The following is a 24,168-nucleotide window of genomic DNA, read 5'->3' on the forward strand; positions in this document are numbered from 1 at the left end:
CTGTTTCTGTCACTCTCCTTTTACTTTTTGGGTACATCTTGCAAAAAACCTGTCACTAACTTTTCTGAGTTTGGTCATATGAGTATAGTGTTGTTAGTAGACAGATTAGTGAGACGAGACCATACGTTATGTCTGCATTTTTGGAAGGAGGATATCATCTGTCCACTCTAAATACTTTGCAACAACCTCAGTCAACTCCCTGAGGAGTTAGCTGTCAATAATATCTTACATTTCTTTACCTGACGAGAACTTGAGCTCCACTGCAGCACATTATGTTACTCCCTTGGGTTTCCATTAAGTTAATGTGCAATAGAATTAATAAATGAATCTGATATGTGTTTTCACCCAGTGTTTTTTTTCCAAAGTTACATAAGCAGCAGCAGCATTCACAGTATGGGGACTCCAAGGCATCATTACTGTCAGACGGGTCATTGTGCTGCCAGCGCTATAACAGAGCGTGACGTCAACCCAGCCTCCCTATATGGGCTTTATATAGCACAGCAACTTATCTGCTGCTATATGTAAACACTGATTCCCTAAATGTGTTATGTTGTTGCTGCGAGGCAAGAAGCGGGAAGAGAAGCTAAGATGAGAAATTGAAGGCAATGCGAATGCAGCCGCCTTCTTTTTTTTTTACCCTCGGTCTAATCCGTCATAGTAGGGGAGCGATAAGCTTTTGAGTTAGTCCCAAATTTCCTGTTGTTTATGCATCTTTTGCCAAACCATGTGGATCCCGGTAGAGTCGGATAATCTCAGCGATGCCAGTTTGGCAGAGCTGCTAACATACTGCTGCCTCCTGGTCAGATCACAACAGCATGCTGAAAAACAAAATGACTCTGTGTCTGTTTGCCTTCATTTCCCATCAATTTATTAATCTTTGAAAGCGTTTGCTCGTAGATTGGAATCAGTCAGAGCTGCTGGCTTTATTGACGTGCGGCACTGTGCTGCTCATGAACTCTTTGCTTAGAGGAGCAGAAGACGGAGAGAGTGGTGCAGTCTCCGCTCAGGACAAATCCTATTTACAGAGAGAGCGAGAGACAGAAAAACACACCATGTTAAACCAATAGCACCACGAGGAGCAAGTTCCTCACTGGTGTTCGAGGAAAAGCCTGTTAATCTTGCTCCCATTTTTCCCACCACTGCGATGGCTGTGATTGTAGGGTCGTCAGTCGGACTGTGGGCCATTCGGTGAAAGGACAGAAGCTGTCAGGGAAGCGAAGGATGTGCTTTACCATCTGTTAGGACAACCTTTAACCCTCTGTATGCTTCTAATACCTCATGCGCTCTGTTTGGCCTGTGTGAGATAAGAGTGTGTTCACACTGTACAGTGCACATTATCTCTGATGTTGTAAATTCCTAGTGTTGATGAGCGTCTATGCCTCCATGCCACTGCCATGTGCTTTCACGGGTGTCTGTATGGCGAGCCTTTTTAACATTTATCTGGTTGTTGTAATAACAACTATAATTGTGTGTGTGTGTGTGTGTGTGTGTGTGTATATATATATATATATATATATATATATGTGTGTTTGTGTGTGTGTGTAAGTTTATATAAATGTATATGTGTGTATATATATGTGTATGTATATGTATATGTATATATGTATATATGTATATATGTATATGTATGTATATATGTATGTATGTATATATATGTGTATATATGTATGTATGTATATATATGTCTATATATGTATGAATATGTATATATGTATATATATATGTGTGTATATATATATGTATATGTGTGTATATATATATGTATATGTGTGTGTATATATATGTATATATGTATATATGTATATATATATATGTATATATGTGTGTATATATATATGTGTATATATGTGTGTGTGTATATATATATGTATATATATGTATATATGTGTGTGTATATATATGTATATATGTGTGTGTATATATATGTATATATGTGTGTGTATATATATGTATATATGTGTGTATATATATGTATATATGTGTGTGTATATATGTATATATGTGTGTGTGTATATATGTATATATGTGTGTGTATATATATATGTATATATGTATATATGTGTGTATATATATATGTATATATGTGTGTGTATATATATATGTATATATGTGTGTGTATATATATGTGTATATGTATGTATATATACATATGTATATTTACATATAAAAACTGCATTACAGATATCTGTAACTGTAGTTTTGACTTGTAAGCATGACGTTGCATATATGGAGAGTGAATATCGTGTTTGTTTGTCCATCCATCCACTCATGATCATGATATCCTAAGAACAATTTGAGAGCATTTCTTGAAGTTGGATTCCAAGGTTCTCTCAAGGTCACTGGGGCCATGCATTCATTCGTTTGCTGCTTGTACAGTTTGAATTGGTTGTGTTTGAAAATGATTTACAACAGTGTTTTCCCAAACCCTGGTCCTCAGGGAACACTGCCCTGCATGTTTTAGATGTTGCCCTGCTCCAACACACCTGATTCAAACGGTCAGCTCATCATCAAGCTCTGCAGAAGCCTGATAACCAGCTGTTCATCTGAATCAGGTGTGTTTGAGCAGGGCAGCGTTCCCTGAGGACCAGGATTGGGAAACGCAGATTTACAACCTGCACACATTTACACATTTCTTTCCATCCTTCTTTGCGAGTCAAACACTCACACACACTTGGCTGTTTTGAGACGGTTTGGCCTTGTATGTCAGTGAAACGGAGCTAGAAAAAGGGCTTGTGCTCTAGTGATGAGGCAGTAATTAGTACCAACTCCTGAGGGAGTTGCGATAGACTTCACACAGGTTGACACACACACTCTGTCTCCGTCTTTCTCGCCGTGTCTTGTCTGTTCTGTCCTCCACCGCCATTAAAAGCAGCGGCAGGTCTTTCTCTGTTTCTTACTCATTTCCAACCTCATTATGTGCCAGCCAAACAAACAGACAGCTTCCTCAAAATAGTCATTAGTAACATCGGCTGCCTTTGTTTGGCTCTGTTGCATCTTGCAGTTCTGTATAGAGAAGATAACAATATAAGAGAGACAAATCAATACAAATAAAACAAAAACAGAAGGGGATACAGTGTTCTCTTTTTTTGGTTTTAGTGGTTAGTATTTGTAGAGAATGGTAACTGAGGGTGTCTGTCGTTCTTCTTGCTGAACAGACGGACTGTGGGTAACACTTGTGTGATGCCGAATGGTGTTCATTCATAGTTCACTCGGTCTGCTCTGTTTGTCTCCCTCTCCCGACTGTTATGGTTTGTTCGATTTGGAAAAGAACACACGTATGCAAATGAAGAAGAGCAGCGTTTCCATCACGTGTGGAAGTGTGGAGTTTGGCACACTCGGGTGAAATGGGCAGAAAGAAAGATTCTGTTTGCTTCAGCAGTTTTGCTGGAATGATTGAAAGTGTATGGGAGGGAGTGGAGTGCTGGGAATCTTGTATTGCTGTTTCAGGACTTTTTTTTAGGACTATAGATAGATAGTGTTTCACAAGCTATTCTTCACTTTAGGTTTTTACTGTAGTGGCCAAAAATTATTATTTCCCCCCCAGTGTGTTATGATGTGATGTGTGTCACTCTTGCTGTCAGTGTGGATGCGAGTTATACATGAGTGGATTGACATAGTGTTTTGGGATTACCTGTTCAGATTAGCCCACATCTATAAATGTTGCAGATCCAGGACCCCGTTTCCCCTTTAATTGGCTTTGAGTTGTTGTTTTTGTTGTGGGCCAATTTGATTTGACCCAGACTTTGAGCCAGCAACTTTTGATGCATTTTACATAAGCAGTCTCTTAATCTTTTACCCCAGAGAATAGAATAGTGGGGAGAAGAGTGTTGTTGTTTTTCACTTTAGGGAATGCTTGTGCTACTTTTGTCACATTTGAATGCAGAAGCGGTATTAAAGAGTTATTTATTTGGATGGATATGCCAAATGGCCTTTGATGTGATGATGCAATCCACAAGAGTATCAATCACCAACTTTTAATTCTATCCAACTCTATTTACGTGAACCAAATTTCACGCCACTGCTTAATGGTCGTGGTCTGGATTCTTTAACGTGCCCACAACCCCAAGTCCAACTTGAAGATTCCAATTTGAGCAACACCAGGATAAGATGACGGGTCATTATAAATGTGTTAAGATTTATTTTGTGGGAAAAGTGACAGTGCTAATATGTGTTGTACACTCTGTTTCTCTGCCTGTGAGGTTTGGTTGTTAGTGATAAAATGTTCTCCTCGCCAAACTCATTAATGAGGTGATTTATGGAGGAGGGCTGGAAGTGGTAACGGCAGCACTGGAAAGGAAATTTGACACATAAAAGTCCGTAGAAAACACTGGTGACAGCAGCGTTGACACCATAAACAGAGATGGCCTATTACAAAAGTATACTTTTGACATGAATGAGTTCATTTACATTGGTCCATCTTGTATTTTATTTACTGTAGAGAGACAACCTTTATAGGTTGTGTGCATAGTTTTCTTTAAAGGGGACAAATTATGCAAAAATCTACTTTTTAATCATTTAAATCCTTATGTTTGGGACTCTGGAGGCCCTATCAGTCGGCAAAGTGTGGAAAAAAAGATGACTCACACGATGTCCGCGAAACGTTCAGTTCTTGGCTCCACAGTGCAGCACAGAGTCCTACACAAACTTCCAGCCTCAGAGGATTTATCTGTCCAGTAGATGCATGTTATATATGACGGCAATGTGCCTGCTAGAACCTGCAAATTATCACTTTTCCAAATTCTAACTGCTGTTGGCTCCCAGTAGCCTCTGTGGCTGATGTAATTTCCTGTCCCTTAAGTTTTGTTTTACTTTTTTTTTTTAAGGTGGACCTAAAGAGAAACTGCTAAACCGAGCGTTCTGGAAAGGGCTGTTTTGTCAGGGTGATTTAACTGTTGTGGCACATGGTATTTTGACCAAAGCATGTCACAGACATGTGCATTAGGACACCAGGGAACTAGGTTAACTAGGGTGTAATATGACCCCTTTAATTAAATTATCAGAAATATGAGTAAAAAAAATATGGAAAAACAATAAATGATTTGATGGTTGATGATCTCTGATATACGTCTTTAACTTAAAAGGTTTTTAGAGTGGACTTGTTTTCGAGGTCAGACGTCGCGACGGTCTTTATTGAATGAAAGAACTACACAGACATAGGATGTTACTCGCTGAGATGTTTGTTCCCAGCTAGGTTTAACTGTGACTTTGTTCCCCCGCTCTCCACCTCCAGTGAGTCATCTCTGCAGGGCAAAGTGATGCTAATAAATTCACCCTTAACAAGGCTACAAGTGGACTATTGATTCTTTTGTCTGAACTTCTTTGCCACTGCAAAAATGGTCTTGGTCCTGATTACAGCTCAGTGACATCAACAGCCTCGCATGGAAGTGTGCTTTCATTCAGCAGTGTCTGTGTCAGTGAAGTAAATGTAACACTTTTCAGTCGTATTACGCGTGGTAATAATGCCTTTGCTTCCGTGGTGTGTTTATTTCCTCGCAGACTGAAGCAGAAGTCTCAGTCCGTGGACATTGCCAGTCAAGGGTTCTCCCCGACTCTGGTGCCGGCCTCACCCCTCAACAGGGCTTCGCCACCTGTTGCCAAGACGACCACCGTCCTCGCAGTGCAGGAGAACAACACCGCCAACTCCCAGCACCGCAGCCCCCGATGTGGCGAGCTGAAGAGGGGCTACACCATAGGTAAATGACACACTTTATATTTATGTAGCAAGTGATTCAAAACAACAACGTTATTTCTGTGGTAGGACATTTTTATTAACTCTAGGCAAATGATTTATCTGGAAAATTCCTCAGAAAAGTATCAACAAACTATTATGATTTGCTTTTGCAGAATGGTTAATTCTGTGTTTTGATCAATGACTGGCCTTCACTTCCTGCCATGTAAACTTTATTTATGAGACTCTGGTGAGATTAGTCCCTGTGATGGCTCCTCCTGTCTGTCTACTCCTGTGTCAGAGGGCTGGTGGTAAGTCGACTTTCCCACTGATGATGAAATGAGTTTGAGCTAAACTTGTTATAAACTCCTAAATGCAATGAATCTTTGTTCACTTCATTGATGGGATTCAGTTAGCGAGCTGCGCCGGTCAAGGTTAGAAGGAGGGATTGAGTATGTGCCTTTTAGCTGATGCTAAAAGTCTATTTTATACTTGTACTGACATCTTTGATGCTTGTCATTATACTCCAACCATTCTTCTTCATCTTACAGATACAGATTTGATATAATCTATTGACATGTGCCTCACAGTCCTACTTAGTCATCACGTGTATATGCACGGTCAATCGAGCTCCTTCCTACTCCACCTCCGTTTTTCGCCACAGAAAAACAAACCGTGAACGGGAAGATGGATCTTGCTTTGGTTCTATGCTTTACATGTCAGTCGTGATACAAATTCATCTCTAGCATGACTCTCGTGGTTGCTGTGTTGTCCAAAGAGAGACGCAGCTGCCGCCGTATGATTTCTGGCAACAGTACTGTAGTTTGTACGTCGTCTCCTTCTACTTCCCGGTCAAAGACCGGAGAGAGAATTTCCGTTCTCCTCCAGTCCGACTAAGTCTATACATGCACTGTGTGTTGGGTAGCAAAGCGTTATGATCATAACATTACTTTGCCCAATAAGGTTTTTGTAACCGTGTTACCGTTTACTGTCGATCCTGCGGATCTGAACTCCAACATCCTTGCTTTAAGATTGTTGGATCGTCGCATGAGCCGTGTCGAAGTTATGAGGTAGCAAACGGCAGGAAGCTTTTCATCACGCCTGTAATTTTTATGGATTCATATGCTGCAAAAATATGTTCTGCCAGATTGAAACCTTCCGAGCGTTGACAGCTGTTGTGCCAAAAAAGTGATCAGCTGCCAGTAATTGATTGCCAGTTACGTCTTAAAGCCTCTTAAAGCTGTTTTGACTCCACTTTATATAGCCAGCGTCTCCAGCATGCTTTTATCTGCATTAAACAGTCGTAACCTGCACATACACTTATCTCAATGTCCCTGGTAGCAGCGATGGTTTGTCTTTGTGATATGTTAATGTTTCTTGTAACTAAACAATCATATTTTGACCAAAGAAGTGTTTATAGATTAGGGCATAATCAGGCAAAACATCTAGATGATGCAATTCGAGGCAATATTATTGTTTCAAGGAGATGTAAAATGAAGCTAATGGGGTGTAATAGAAAGGTAATATATCTATAAATGCAAGTCCGCCTGCCTGTTAATCCCACAACTGTCATTTGACTCACCAAGGGCATGAGTGTGTGCACTTTGACGTTGTTTGGAAAAGGAGAGAATGGTGATGGGTTAGTGTGATACATAAAGCAACAATTTACTAAAGTTTTAATATAACGTTATGTTTTATTTGATCCAGTCGTTTTGCTTTTATAAAACGCTATACAAGGTTAATCTTTTAAAAGCTGGAAAAGTGACATCCATTCATTTCTATATATATATCTGACTCACCCTTGAGGCATATGCAAAGACATTTCAGGAATAATACATCATATCATATCTTGGGTATATATGGGGATATGTTGGCGCATAGACTCCAAACGATGCATGTGATGAATTTAATATAGTGTGAAGAATTAGTAAAATAGAATAACGGGCTTGTGTTGTGGTAAAATGGTGTGGAAATGTAGAGAAGGTCGGCCGTGAGGGAGAATCTGAGAAGGTTCAAACCACGAAGGACTGAGCACGTACACGAACAAAAGAGAGAGCAGAAACGGAGTCAAAGTCAAAGTGTCTCGTCATGAGTGATCTCATCAACAACAAATTAACTGCTGACATTTGAATACCTCATATCCGGCTCTTATTTACCACTAATCATTCAATTGCTCAAATCACTTCTCAAATTTGGAAATACAAAAAAACGCATTTAGCCATTAAAGCGGACCTAGACCGGAAGTTCCAATTAGCGCTGTTTTTTAGTGTGTATCTGCGTCATTACCTCGTTTACGAAGCCCTGAATTTTCGAAACAAACAGTTCAGCCATTGCTGAGAACGCTGTGTTTTATTGTAATCTCAGGCTCAGCGAGATCTCTGAAAAAACCCGGTCCGGTTACGTAAACAGCGGTTCTCCTGAACAGCAGATCGTCCTGCTCCGGGCACTAGTCCGGGCACATCCGGTTGCGTACATTGAACCGCAGAAGAAGAATAACGTCCGTTGTGGAAGTGTTTCACGAGCGACAGTGTCTTCTGACTCTGGGTCTGACTCCGCATCAAAGTCATGAAAGGGACTGCGGCGGGGAGTCGTGACGAAGCTATTTTTAAACATTGTTAAAACAATGTTTTGATAATGAGAAGCAGTGCATCCACCGTTCCAGAGGGGGGAGCTGCCCTTCTGAGAGCGGGTGTGCTGATTATGTCACTTCTGGGTATTGGCCAATCGCAAGACAGCTGGGAAGGCTCTACGCTGGCTGGCCAATCACAACACAGTCTGTCTTCTGGGTGTGCGATACTTCAGAGAGGTCTGAAGTATCGCGAAAAGAGAATTAGAAAAGAAAATTAGAAAAGAGGGATTTCTATCAGCTTGTTTACAGCAACTAGGAGGTTTTTGACCATAAAAACAAGTTAATGTATGTTAGTAGACCTCCATAACTAACATATATGTGCAACAGGACCACTCTATGTGAGCTTTAAGTACAAGTTGAATTTAAGGGTGGAAAAACTGCTCATTTTACACTGCTCAACTAAAGGCAAACAGTGAGTTAATTTTGATCCACCCGTTTATTTTGGTTTAGTTTGAGTTCTTGGGTTATATGAATGTCCTTGAGCAAAGAGTCTGCAATTAGTGTTGCAAATCAGTGCAGCAGCTGAGCACTTTGCTGCCCTGGCTGCTCTGCGGGGAAGGTCAGGGCTGCGGGTGCTCAGCTCACAAGGAGAATATGCTTCCTGCTCCTCATGCGTTTGTATGAAGCTCACAAGAGTGCGACACTAGCAGAGTCATCGCGCTTCGACTCTGCTCCACTGTGCCTGGGATTGACGCTGGAGAACGGATCGTCCTGCAGTCGTCCGTAATCGGTATGGTCGCTGATAATCACTAAAGGAAATTGCAGGATAAAAGCTTTGGCAGGAGGACAGGTTCACCGACTGTTGATGTTTCAGCCCTCTCTTATCAGCCGCTGTCCATTCTTTGGCAACGGAGAGCAACTGTTGTTGAAATGAGCGGTCGGAAGTCGCGGTCAATCAGCCGTTAAATCAAACATGACTCCACTTATTGGGCTACGATGTACACAATCTCGTAAAAGTGTGAATCACAGCACAGCAGTGGCCCAGATAAGGACGAGTTTTCACTCTAGAATGTTCAGCCGTTTGTTGTCTTATTACTTCTGTTGTATATTTTATAATGAGACATTGATTAGTGATTGTCCTGTGTCTCTAGTCCCTGTCTCTATTAGAAGGGCCCCGTGGCCAGGCTTCTACTTCGAGACAGATCATGTTAATTTATTCTAATGGGATAGTAATAATGTGGCAGGCAGCATGCTGCGCTGTCTGCCAGGCTTCAGACAGACCAGTCATTAGAGACACATAGAGCATTCACCACAGACGTTTTTAATAACCTGAGCGTTGATGATACTTCTACCAACCAGGATTGGCACCAAGTGCATTTCTCTCCTCTTGAATCACAGCAGTGATTGATATGCTGATGGTGCTCGGATAAAATATATTTTCACGGCCATCTAACTGTCCTTTAACTCAGAATAAAGAGGAGCTGGTGGGAGTCGGTTGCCGCTGATGTGGGCAATGCAAAGCTGGAAATGGAAAAGCGAGCGATAGAAAGGAGGTGGTGGAGGAAAGGCGGACAGTGTATGAGGTGTTACAGGAGGTGAGACTAAACTCATTTGTCTCCTTTCTCATGTGAGTTTATTCATTTTTTTAGATAAGTCCAGAATACATGTATTCACATGCAATGTGACAAACAAGATAATGGGGAGAGGAAAGAAAAGAAAAGAGGGGAAAATGTTGAAATTTAAAGACATTGAAATGGCAAGAAATAAAGAGCAAAGAAATGACAGAAGAGTAAAGAAATGACAGAAGAGTAGGGGCCAAGAGAAGGAGAGGTATGGTAAAGTCTATGATCCGCAGATGCCTGCAGCGCTGCTTTGTGAGAGGGTGTGACTGTTGACACCCCTGCCAGGCTCCAGGGATCTCCGTCTGACAGCCTCAGAGTCCCACCACCATGTCTGACCTTTACATCATTATATCCAACCTGTAGCTCCTTTCAGGAGGCTGGCAGGGGTAAGAGAACTCAAAACACGAGATGAACCCAGTGTCCCCCGCAGCAGTACATTCATTAAGTGTGACTTTTAGTCTGCCTGTCTACAACGAGGGGCATTTGAAAACAGTTCCACGATGCTGCGTTTTGAATGCACAAAGTACTCTTCTATCTTTTGTCTTATATTATACAGCTCTGCATGCACATGGCAGTTCTTTGTGTTTGTTCACTGTCCAAAGTAAACAGGAGATATGCCACTGTCCCTCCTGTAGATGTCTTTACATGGGCACCAAGGTAGAGCCTTCACAGCATGTCACTGCAGACACTCACTTTCAAAAGAGCTGCTGCACTTCTCACCCTCCTTTAACTTCCCTCCATGGCTTCTTCGCCAGTTCCTCTTCTGTTCCCCTCACCCATTCATTCCCTTCTTGTTTTTGCTTTTTTTTTTTACCACCCTGTGTTGCTGTCCAACTTGTTATTTTCTATTTCCTGACCTGGGCGTTATAGGAAAAAAGGCGCAGCATTTACAGATTGCTCCAGATTGTGGCACCAGCCTTGGCTCCAGTCTAGAGAATAATTTTTATTCCCAATATGCCGGGGCCACACGACAGTAGATGCAGAAGAGCTGGGAATGGCTGGGGAACACCCTGAAGCACTACTTACTTAAATTGTGTGAACACCAAGTACTATTCCCAAGTGATGCAAAGAACCGTCTCGCACTCGTCGTGATGGTTTTGAGCGTCTGGCGTATTTTCGGCACGTACTGCGAGCCAAAATCTACTGTTTTAAGTCAGACTTTGATGAATGATATCATGTGTATAGTGTTTTCATTCTGGCAAATAATTTAGTTTACATTGAAACTGCACAGACACACACACACACACACACACACACACATATATATATATATATATATATACACACACATGTATATACATACATACATACATGTATATGTATACATGTATGTATGTATGTATGTATATATATATATATACATACATACATGTATATGTATGCATATCTCGTGTGTACGTGTATACGTATGTATATACATGTATGTGTGTATATGTATATACATAAATGTATGTGTGTTTATATATATATACATGTATGTGTGTGTATATTTATGTATATACATGTGTATATGTATACATGTGTATGTATATACAGTATATATATATATATATCATAGTGAATCAGAACTTAAACTGTCATCAGATATTCTGTTCAAATGTTGCCCTTTCAATAATTTTGTGTCCATGTAGCAACTCCTGCCACTAATGTGCATCGTTACCTCAGTGACGAGTGCATGGCCTGCAGGCAGAAACAGAGGCCCAGCAGCACCGTGTCTACAACACCTGACAAGGGGAAAATGCTAATGAGCAAGACAGAACCACACATGTTATCTTACCCTACGCCTGGAGAGTGGTGGACCTCGCCACTGCCTCCGTGTGACTGATTATTCCCCTGTTAGTTATTCATTGGCTTTTCACTGCAGGGTCGAAGACGGGAGAAATCGGTGCTGCTGTAGCAATACACTAACTTGCTCCACGCTGCCGCCAAAGTTTGCTCGAAATGCAGTTTCACGATGGGGCAATTTCATGACGGCCAGAATTTAATTAACAGCTATTCAATGTATTGATGCAACAGTCAGGAGTCCAGTGAAGTGGCCTTAGTGACTGTTGCTGCTTTACTTCTGGTACTTGCATATTTTGTTTGCGTGCAGACACACAGAAACGGTTTTATATACGGTGTTCAGCAGCAGGTGTATGGTCACAGCAAGACATCCTTTGAGGAGCTAATCACTATGGCAGTTGACAGTTAGTGCCAGTGCTGCAGGCACTATACCGGTGTTCCTCTCTCCTTTTTATTTGATGTAATGGTCTCAGGTGGCACGTCTGTTGTGTTTAAACCTCCACATCATAGCCAGAGGTGAAGTACACACAGGCCATTGGGAAACATCCTTCTGTTTTTGCTATGAAAGCGGGACAACTTTCATGTCTGTCGCTGTTTTCCACCCACATATAAATAATGTGATTGACCTCAGTGGTAGTATTTATTCTCTAGCTGGTTCCAATGCCTAATAATTGCGTGCCGTGATTACCACTGTGCACAGAATATAACAAGCAGCCACTTACGCGTGCACAGTTTTTTGTCCGTATTGATTCACATTCCCATGCTCATGCCACAGAGAGACATGTCTGCCTCATAATTATCAAATGTGACCAAAGCAGGGACCACATCCTCGTACAGGCGAGCTTTGACCAGCACTCGCAGCATCTCCTTTAATTCCATGTCAATATATGAGGCTAGCAGCTCTGTATTCCTTGGGGCTGTGGGGCAAAATAAATTGACACAAATAGAGCAGCGATATGCGTTCTTCTAGTTCTAGATAACATATAAAATGTTTACTTTCTCACATAATAAATGCATTTTGCACATGGTATTCATTCACCTACCCAGTGTATGCTAACAGGAGTGGCAGCAGCTTATTTCTGTCAGGTTCTGTGGGTGGTGGCTGTTAAAGGCTGTGACATAAACCATTGTCAATTGATGTTCTAGATTTACTTGAACGGAGTCTTCTCTGAGGCTTTAAATGTCGATTTTTATGTAAAGTTAAAAAGAAAGCGATTTAGAAAACATTTATATTCTTTTTAGATGCAAAGTAAATGGGTCTCACCCACATGCTGTTACTGCAGACACTGTGGGATGCCACTCCTCTGTTTTGAAATCCCCCCCTTAAGTATGAATCGTCCCCATGTTGCGCATCAGTATCAAACCTGCACACGCTCTGCCCCAGTGAATGAGCGAGAAGGAGAGAGGGATGGGGTGAAAATGGGAGGAGAGAGACAGTGTAAGAGCGATCTGTCACGCTCCGACAGCAGCACCCACAGCCGTGCCACGGTGCCGTTGCCAGCAGAGCTGCTTGCGCACAGCGAGATAAGCCCAGGCCTCCTCGCCTTGGCGGTATAGGCTGGTCACGTTGCACCAGAAGGCAGCTTAGCTTAGCCCCCACCACAAATCCAATGCAGGGTCTTTCTTTCTCTCTCTCTCACCCCCTCTTAATTTCACTTCCTCCCACGCAGCCGTTCTGTGTCTCACCGTCTTCCTGTCTGTCTCGTGGTCTCTGGCTTTTCTCTCTATACTCCATTTGTGTCCGTCACTATGTGACACTGCACATTGACTCAAGAGATCAATGTAGCACCACTGAGTGAACAGGGCGGTTAATGAAAAGAGATCGAGCATTTGGAATCTGTTATCGCCCCCAAAAAATAAAAGTTTACTCCCTGATTATCATGAATATAAAGGTCAGAATAAAATGGGTTGCGAATGACGTCTGCTGTGCTGTATGTATTAGCTTTATATAACACATAAGTGTCGGAGTTTTGTAGCATGTTAGCAAATCTAGGTTCACTATAAGATAAAGTGGTAAAAATTAGATGAAGATGCTTGATTTTTGCATCCACAATTTTAGAGAAATTTCCCTTGCAATAGGTATTTTTATATTCCTAATATGTGTTCATTGTTATATCTTGTTGAGGTGTGACCTACACTACTGTTCAAAAGTTTGGGGTCACCTATACAATTTTTTTTTTTTGTTTTCCATTAATTGTCACACTTTTATTCATCAAAAGAGTTGCAAAATGAGTAGAACATATCGTCAAGACATTGACAAGATTAGAAAATAAATAATAGTAATAATAATATAATAATAATTTTGCCCTTTCGTCAAATAACCAGCAAAACTGTTTTCAGCTGTGCTAACATCATTGCGCAAGGGTTTTCTAGCCTTCTAACGTGATTAGCAAACACAACGTACCACTAGAACACTGGAAATGGACCTCTATACACCTATGTACATATTCCATTAAAAAACAGATATTTGCTGCTAGAATAGTTGTTATCCACATTAACAATGTATAGAGTGTATTTCTGATTATTATATTAATTGAAAAAAAAGTGATTTTCCTTCAAAAATAAAGACATTTCTAAGTGACCCCAAACTTTTGAATGATAGTGTATGTTGAAAGGGTAAATATTAAGTATGATATTAACAGAATGCATTTAAATGATAAATGTAGACTTCAAAAATGCCTAAAATGTGCGTTCTCGTGAATGACCATAAGGCTGCAACTCCCCTGGTTGGACATTCCAAATCTGTGTCTGCAGAGGTCCATTAGCGTCCACATGACTGACATTACTTTGTCCCTAATTATCCTTACTCTATCCAAACGACTAAAGCCAATCTTTCACCAATCTTTCTTCTAGGTACGAGTTCTGTGCTTATAGTCTACACAAGAATCCAAGCCTATTATCTTGGCCCCACACAGACAAACTATCATCTGCACGCGCTGGAGATAAAAGCAGATGTGAATTATATTGCACAACAACAACCTCCACGGTTAATCCCGTGAAAGTGGTGCTGCCCACAGGACACCGCAGTCTGTACGCCGTGCATTGATAAGAAAAGCCACACAACAAACGCACCACTAGGGCTAAACGCTAAACGACACCAGAGGCAGCCAAATCACACTGTTCTCACAAACTTAATTGGAATATCTGACACGTACTCATCCACTCTCTCTGTAAACAAGAAAAAAGCTAGTGGAGTTGTTTTTGTTCCGCCGCCGCTTGTGGAGAACGCGCAGTGTTTGCAAGACTGCGTTTCTGATGGACGTTCCATGTTGGCGTGCCTCAGACAGATGGCAGCGTCCTCGTTTTTTGGGAGTTGAGACGCTTCCGTTGTATTCGTGTCAGTTTAATAATACGCACTGCAACACGAGCAGGGTGGGCAGCCATGCAAATTATACACACACGCACTTACACACATACACACACATATATACTTCAGACACAATTTCCACAAAGGTTAATAGTTTGTTTCAGTCATCTCCAGATAGCAGTGAAGCAGCTTTGACACAGGCTTGTTTATTATGCAGAGAATGTCACCGCGGTTTTTCCAGGTTTTGACTTTTTACTCTGGGCTTATTACTCTCTGTGCGCCTTCATATTATCATTCAAAGCAAACCGGTGACATCACTGAATTAATCACTGATTTGTGATGCTGGCTTGAACTTTTTAAGCTTAACAGCATGACCTTTTTTCTTTTTTTTTACATGAGGGTGGTTGGTCATCATGCAAAGCTCACTGATTGATTCAGTCTGACCTTGTCTGTGTTTGTAGCCAGAATGCAAGAGCATATGGTTTCTGCCATGGTTGCATCAAGTGGAAGATCCCTGAGGGAATTAAGGTGGATTGACATTTAGTTCCAACGCTGGAGCAAATGTTCAGAAAAGAAGGTCTTACATTGTGATACTTAATAACACATGTGGCTGTAGGTATTTATAGTCTCACTAAAAGGAATTACAGCAGAGGTCAAGGTGTTCTCTTGTGCATGCAACACACACACACCTGGGGGAAGAGAATCACTTATCCTTGGTCTGTCTCAATGTCATGAAAGCCAGTATGATGTTATCTCTGCCCCAGATGATACATTTTGTCTGACATTTGTCATTTCTAAATGCCCCCCGTAGACATGTGCGTGTGCGCCGCGAATCAATTCCGTGCTTTCCAGCTGCTCCCGTGTCCTCCGTGTGTTTTTGTGTGTGTGGTTTTTTTTTTCCCCAAAAGCAAATAGCATTAGCTGGACTTGCAGAGCACTTCACATTCTCCCGTTTCAAGGGTACTGAATGCAGATTGTCCTCCACAGCGTGCTCCGCTGTCATATGTATGAGTCAACGCAGTGTTGTAGAACTAAATCTCAATGCTGACTCACAGCTGTGCCAGAGGCAAAAGGCCACAATATCAGTAACTACCAAGGCTACTGTGTTTTTCTTTCTCCTTCTTTTTACTGGAGATGGAAACAAAAAAAATAAAATGTTTTCCTCTGTAGTGCAAGAAAGCAAAGTAAGGCAAGCCACTTGCTGCTAAATTTACTGCAGTATTAGTGTAATACAAGCGTTGGTCGGATTTATTGGCTGGCTGGTGTAATTATGTCGACTGGGAGTCTCTTGGTGGCCCTCTTCTCGTTGGGTACAATTTATAAATGCCACAGAGCAAGTAATCCCACAGTTTCCCCGCTTAGTTTGGAAAGGGCTCCAGCCATCCTCTGGCTACGATTGATTACATATAGCTCAAATGAAGAGTAAGCAGTTTTCGGCCCAGGCCCCAGCCCCTGCTATTGATTCATTTTACAGTGGAAGGAAAATAAGGTATGCCACTTCACATAACTGTTGATGTTTGTTTCCCCCGTAACTCATGGGTTCACAGGCTGCTTTTGTTTAAAAGCAGCTCTATATTCTGCCTGTAACTAATGTACATTTTCTGGTGCAGAGGTGGAGTGAAAAACCCATATTTATGTGAGGATCAGCATCACACAGAGCAGAGTAAATCAGTCAAAGCTTCCAAGAAGCCGATAACTACATAGTTATGAAGTTATATTTGCACATATGTTAACTGGATTTACCAAAGCATGAGAGTTGGTGTAAAAGAGTAAATGCAAAAGTGGTAAAGTGGAAACCCATTCATATTTTTGGATCAACCTACCATGAATGATGACATCTAACAATATGACCTGTTAATCTGTTACTGAGTTCATTCATTCAGTCATTATTCAGTCAGTAATCACTGTATTTCAAGAGTTGATTTTAGTGTTTTTGTAGAATTCTTTGTCCTTGTGAGTTTCACTTCCTCACTGCCATAGTGACTGTAAATGGGAATATTGGATCCAGGCCAGAAATGGTTGGAATAGAAGAGAATGACCACTGATTGTCATCCATCCACCTTGAGCCATGCGCCCCTCCCTCTGCATCCTGTCCTCCAGCTCCTCTTGTGAGAATGTGGAGGACTTCAGTGTTGTACATGCTCCGGGGTCACATTTGCAATGTAGCAAGTTTATCCAAGAGGAAGACTAGCCAAAGGACAGGATTCAGCCGGGCCAGGGTAGTATGATGTCTCCTCCACATGGGTCATTGCTCTGGACATTCAGTGGATGGCACGGCTCTGAAGGACAATCACAAAGAAACATGGCAGCATAAACCTCCTTCTCTTCCACTGTGAATGCATAGAGAAAACACACAGGACTTTTTCATTCGGTTTGTGTTGTCGCCTCATTTTAAATCTGTTTATGCCTTCACTTCTGGAGCACACTTGCAACAGCAGCATTTTTGTAGAGACATGCCAAACCTTGTTGAATAAAACAATGATCCATAAATTACATTACTAACGGTATACAGCGGATGCTGGGTCATGGCCGTGTGCCCTCCGTGCTCAGACAGCTTCTATGTGAAGCCTGAGGTGTGGTATCAGTCTTCTGCTCAGACATGACAAAGTGCAAACTGAGGGCATTAAGCTGCCACATTGGTTTGATTGACGCGTGTTGTCATGAAGGAGCAGCATATACACATTCACCCCCTGTCCTTACTGCGAGAACATGCATCAACACACACTGGACTGAACATCTCCTGCACATATTGTGTTGCGTTGTGTTAATTACTTGGTAGAGAATGTTTGTGACTTAACGTAGAACAGTATAAGAGATTTTTTTTATATATTTAAAACAAGATTTCTGATCTTCCAGCCTCTTAAATGTGAATATTTTCTGGTTTCTTTCTTCCATTTGACAAAATCTATAAAGCAAGTTGTGTCTGTGTGTTGAGCTGACCGTTATTCAGATCGCCCTAAGATTTTGGATATGGGTTGAGCATGGCCCGATGGTGTGCATCCTTGATTTACAAATTTTTTTGGAGTAATTTTAATTTTCGCTGATTTATCATGCTACATGACGCAGGGGCGCCATCAGGATTGTCAGAGTGTTAACAACGGGTGGGCAGGAGGAGAGGCTGTCCTCACGGTGGGTGAAACATTTTCACACGGTTCAACTCAGAACATGGTGTTATACTGAAACGACGAAGTCGGTATCCATTCACCAATAAGTGCGCACATATTTATTTAGCATTAGCTGTTGTGGAAATTCTCTGCTGCTGGTGGGGAATGAAATAGAGAACTTCTGCGGGCCGACAAGTTTTTGTTTTTTTTGCAAAGAAAATCTTCACAGGAGTGATCCTAGCTGGATAAAAGACCCAGGGCATAGTGAGCTATCCACATTTATACCTGAGCAACTCCCCTTTCGCATTCCTCCAATAGACAAGTATTCTACCTTTCCAGGCGGTTTTCACACCTCTTTGTCCACTGTAGTTATCGGGGAGCAAACTCCCTGCGGATGATGCAGGAAGGTGCAAGTTCAGGCCAGACATGAAAATTACACAATATACAATACACAATACACAAAAGGACCTGGTATTCTGTGCTGGGCAGGTATAGGGTGATGGGCAGTTTAGCTCTGAGTCAGAGACATTGAATTTACCATTACATAGCATACTACTATTTTGCTGCTAACTTGACGAACCGGTTTCCGAAGGTAAGCGATTAAGGCTACGATTAGCATTAGCGTAGCTAGCTGTTTTGTGACCGTCAGCCACGCTAGAATCTCTTTACAAGGCGTATTTGATTTGCATTGTGCCTAATGAGGTCTTTGTGTTATGTGTTTACGTTGCTTATCATGCATTAACATAACTGAAAAATCTTCTTCAGCTCCCACTATAGGAATACATTCTTCCTGCGGGCACTGCACTAGTAATCATTAAAACAGAAAGATTTTGGTTTGTGGACAAAACAAGACATCTGAGCACGTCATCATTTCAAGGTCTGGGGAACATTTTTCAACATTTTCTGACATTTTATGGACCAAACAATCACAACAGATTAATCAATTATGAAAATAATAGTTAGTTGTAGCGATATGGCTAATGGCCATGCTAACAGCCAGGAGATGCATCTTAGCTTTGCGCCAGAAATGACTCCAGACTTTATATCACTGTTTAAAAAAAATTATGCAGACAAAGAAGATATTAGTTTAAACACGTTTTTGGCTATAACGCGGACTAGCAGCAGCAGTAGTAGCTTACGTGTAATTTTAGTAAATAGTAACGTTATCTTCAGCCACAGAGGTAGCAACTTGTGTGCTAATACTTTGATATCATAAGAAGACTCGGTGCGACTCTTTATCAATGAGTCCCTTCACAACACAGTTAATTACACCTTCATTGTGTCCCAATTCACCCATGTTACAGCGATTGCCACTGCGTCCATTTAAACACACCGTCCTCTCACACCTCCGATGATGCAAATATGTCCCCGTCTAGTATAATGTAAGAAACAAATTATCCGTCCACCGCATCTCCTGGGGTAGACAGATTCATTATCCAATTTAGCACACTTGTGGAACTATCAGGTGATGGATGAAGAGTGTCCAGGGGTGAAGACAGTTTTACAGCGGATAGAGACAGTGCAGAGCCACTTACCATCTTTGTCGTGTTTAAGACGTCCATTTCTTTCTAATTTCCTCGCGTAGCGCATTGCTCTGGTGTGGTCTCCGTCTGATCCCTGATGCATGTTGAGACAGAGAATCTTTGTTCTTCTGCTCTGGCTGAGTGATTTATGAGAGGCTTTTTAGCGTAATGATGAATTATATGACTGTGTCTGAGTTTAAAAGCAAGCAATTAACTCCATTCGGGAGAATCCGGCTCAGATAATAAAGTGGACACAGAAATAACAGAACATTTATTTTGTTTATTTGCCTGACAAAGCCTGAGTCCTGCAGACTCTCTTCTCCCTGTCAGGTTTATTGTGGCCTCAACCTTCAGCAGCACAAGGCTGTGGCTTTATTATTTTAATAAATAGCCCTGTATGAAGCAGGCAATGATGCGTGTCTGATGCTTGTCCCTTCTCTTTTCCCTTCTACACTCACCCTCTCCTTCCTTTTCATCTGCCACTGTTACACCTTTTTATTCCCTCACTTGTCTTGTGTCTTTCTTTTTCTCTACCTGAAATTAAGTGCACCCTCATAATTAGAAGGAAAAAAAAAACAAGACGTAATGCAGGCACAGAGAGAGGAGAGGAAGGTGGGAAGTCTGGAGGAGAGAGCACAGCTCTCAGCAGACTGATGTGTTCTTCCTGCTAAGCCTGCGGCCATCAGTCGTCGAGGCCACCCAGCGTCTCGGAGCGGCCTTAGACAGCACAGAGGCCCAGAGAGGATAGATGACCACTAGCGGGGGCAGTGGAAGCGGCGGTGAAAGATAGCTCATCGATCACAGCCAGCCACCCTGTTGAACTGTCCTGAGAGGAAAGCCCAGGCAGTAATGGTGTGTTGAAATGTTCCGTCAGTGGTCCGGTGTCAACACTTCAGCGTCTCCTCCTTGTCTTGTTTACGGTCTCTTTTAGAGGCATTAAGCTGGATGGCAGGGGTTTATTTCCACACTTTGACATCATGTATTCACACAACATAAAATAAAATACTGTATGTGTCTCTGTTTTTAAAACCACAAGACTTGTCCCCTTTTAACAAGAACTGAATCTGTAGCAAAAGGCGGAGATCTTGGGGATGGGACAGAGGGTTGCCGTGGAAATGTCCTCTCGAGTTTCCTACAGCTCAGGGCCGTGTGGTGTCCTGTGTAACTCCACTTTACAAGTGAAAAACACTGAAGGTCTTCTGACCTTGAAATAAAACAGATTTTTGTTTACAATCTTCATTATCATTCCATGTTTCCAACATATTTAGTATATTGTTTCTGTGGAGTTTGAGACAGAGGATAGAGAGACTAAAGAGAACTGTATGCTTGCTCCCATTTCCTCTCTTAGTTTCACTGTATAGAACAGGTGAATTGAAAGGTCTCATTTCCTGATTTCATCAAGGTGAGCATGTGAATTTCTCTCTGCACAGTGACCTATCAGGGGCGCACGATTTCCTTGGCCAGATTACATCTGTTTCACTTCACTTTAAGCCTTATTGCTAATCTACACTGACTACACGTTATTGGGAAGAATATGGTTCAGTGGTAGAGTGAGTCATGTTTTAAATGGAAGGTTCAATTCCCAACTCCACTAATCTACATGCCGACGATGGGTTCTTGGGCGAGACACGTAACCCCAGCTGTTCTGAGTGTGAATGGGTATGTAAGATGTGCGATAGAAAAGAAAGCACTGCACATAGATGTGTGAGTGAATGGTAAATCTGCAGTGTAGAGCAACTTTCATCAACACGAGGCACATGAGCATGTTTCCCTTAATGTCCCACTTTCCCTTTAACTCGTCTTTTCCTGCAGCGGCAGGCCTGTCCGTTGCTTTGTTTATCGTTAATCGTTTCTGTCGGCGAGCTTGTTGATCGAGCGGAGACTAACCGAATGATTTTAGTATCAATGCTGATGTCGTATATATTAAATGACTCATGGACCATAAATGTTGGTGTAGTGCTTTCACTGCGGCCCACACGAGCTGCAAAAGGCTCCCATATGAACAATGTTCATGTGAAGTAAAGGGGGGGGGGGGAAAGAGAGTGAGTGACAGCAGTCAGACGTGTGTCACCACAGTCGTGACTAATTGAACAGCACATTCCAACACATGATCTAGTGATTCAGCTCGCCATTGTCACAGCCTTTAAAAGCACCAGGCTCTTTTGAATATTTGGGGCCCACTGCTGGTGTTAAAGACATGTGTGTTTGTTGTGTAGCTGACAGCGCTGAGGAGCTCGAGCTTCACCTCCCAAATGAAAAACGGAGCGAGGGTGGGATGTTCTGACAGCACCTGTGATTACAGCCATTGTCTGGATGCCTCAGCCTGATTCTTCAAGCAGCAAACTGTCTTCATTGGTCTTCATGCCTTTTTCATGCCTGGCTGCGATATAACGGTGCAGAATGCTTGTGGTTCATGACGCCACGTGAGATCCACGTCTTCTGCAATCACTTAACCCATTACCTCTCAGCTAAAGGCTTGTTTGTGTCTACCAGCAGGTGCGTTCGTGTCACATGACCGCGATGTGTTGCTGTGTTTAAGTCGCACGGTTCTACACTGTAATTGGAAGAACGGAAAGGAGCAGATCACGGTTGTGTGTTTGTGTGTGTGCATATTCTAACACAGTCGCTCCAATGCTCTCACACATGCTGGCGTTAACTCCAGCATTCTGCTGCGGCTCTGCTTTCGTAATCTCGGTTGTGTCGTCCGTCTGTCTGTCTTTCAGTCAGCGGCCGGTAGAAAAGCATCAGCTCTCCGTTAGCCTTCGTGTGTTGTTCTGCAGAGAAACCGTTTTCCTTCCTCCCTGCTCAGGATTAGGCTGCGGCCTACCTGCCTCTCGAATGGAGACGTGCTGAGATTAGCACTCACTCCCTGGTGCCCCACTCTCAGATGATGACAGAGCCTCATACACAAAACCCTCTCAGGGGTTTTGCTGGCAGCTGCTGACACCAGGAGGTTTTTATACGGGTGCTTGTATAACAAGACTTCACAATTTTAATGTCATTCAGTAGAACGATTCCCTGACTTGCACTGTGCTCTCAAGAGCTGTTCTGCTCTCATTAGATAATATAAAAAAAGGGAAGTGATGTCATGGCCCTGTGATGGACTGGTGACCTGTATTTTGAACAAATAAAACACAGCAAATGTCAGTTAAGTCTCTTTATGTGCCTTTAAATACAGAAATTGGACAATGTATAACAAAATAAGTTTGATCATTTCCATGCAATGAGGGTCTTGTTGGATGAGCACAGAGGGATTTCTTTCATTTTCTGTCTTTGGAGTTCTCACTCTCTAGGCCTTTATGACTAGCTACCGCTTTGTGTTTGGTCTGCACTTCTGCCGAGTATATCTGTAGAGCAATTAAGCTGAAATGCAAAGCAAACTGTGCAGGAGGAGCCCAGTCGGGCACCTTCCCAGGATGTTAGGGATGATTTTATGACCGCTCTGGGCAGCTGGTACAGCAACACAGTATATCAGGCAACTACAAGGCTTTGTGGGGGTGACAGGATGCCAGACTGAGACCCAGTGATACACACCGTCTGTGTGCCAAGTGTGCCAGCAGGGTCCTGTGCAAGGTCGGAGAGGAACAAAATTAAATCTCCATGAGTTGTTCACTCAAATGTTTGAAAAGAGTTAATATCCAGCATACAAGTCTGAAGATTCTAATTTGTAAAAACCTTGTTGTACAACACCGATTTGACCATTTAAATAAATAAATGCAAAGGTTTCAATTCATTTCCCTTTTTTTTAGTTGATTATTTATTCTGCAGGAAAATTTGACACAAGCTGTTTCGAATAATCTACCAGATATTAACGATTTTGTTTCTTGGGACTATGTTACATTGGATTGTCCCGATTAAATAAATAATTTCCATGAATAAAAATCCAAACGTTATCTTTTTTCAGTTAGTCAAAAATAGGTATTGCATGGTTCCCCCCCTCTGGTTGATTTTGTATTACAGTAACTGTGATGCATTCAAGGACTGATCCTTGAGTCAGACAAAACAAATAAAGTAAAATATTGTAATTGTGTGCGTTTGTCCTGCACTGCCCTGTTTTTCCAGCAGATGGCGTGTCTTCAGTGTTGAACATGTTGCCCTGCTGCTGTCTCTGGTTCATTGGACTCACTTATAACAGCTGTTTGAACCTAGCACTGATACCAGGAACTGCTGTGATGTTTTTTTTTTTTTCTTTTTCTGGTGTAATTGACACACACACACACACACACACACACACACACACACACACATGGTGTCAGCACCATCCCCACATTCTTCTCTACTTCACCTGAAACACCTCAGGATATATCTGCACTCGTGAGCCCTGGCCCTAAAAATGAATAATGCAAAACAGTATTTCTAGTTCACTGCTCCCCAGAGTCTGCTGCCCCTATTATTACACCCTGTTCTGGTCTGTCATCTTCTTATATCTCTCTCTGGATAAGCATACACTTATATGTCATAGTTCTTAGAGTTCTTGTCTTGCCCTGTGAGTCACATAATGGCACAGAAGTGTACTTTGACCCTCCCAATGTGAAAGTCTCATTTTATTGGAGTATTATTATGGTCGGTGTCAAACGAATGCCATTCCCCTTG

General features: G+C 42.0%; 1 protein-coding gene across 2 annotated transcripts in view; it reads left to right on the forward strand.

Moving 5' to 3' along the window:
* The first annotated feature begins 5,584 nt into the window (after positions 1-5,584).
* The window catches only part of oxr1a (oxidation resistance 1a), a 79,815-nt gene continuing 61,231 nt past the window's right edge, over positions 5,585-24,168 (forward strand). The window contains exon 1 of one of the 2 annotated variants that reach the window (XM_083893694.1): positions 5,585-5,693. The gene's annotated coding sequence lies outside the window, so the exon portion shown is untranslated. The remainder of the gene's footprint in view (positions 5,694-24,168) is intronic. The other variant, XM_083893693.1, reaches the window with a different exon arrangement.

This window comes from Microchirus variegatus (genome assembly GCF_963457635.1).
Source record: "Microchirus variegatus genome assembly, chromosome: 1".
NCBI lineage: Eukaryota > Metazoa > Chordata > Actinopteri > Pleuronectiformes > Soleidae > Microchirus > Microchirus variegatus.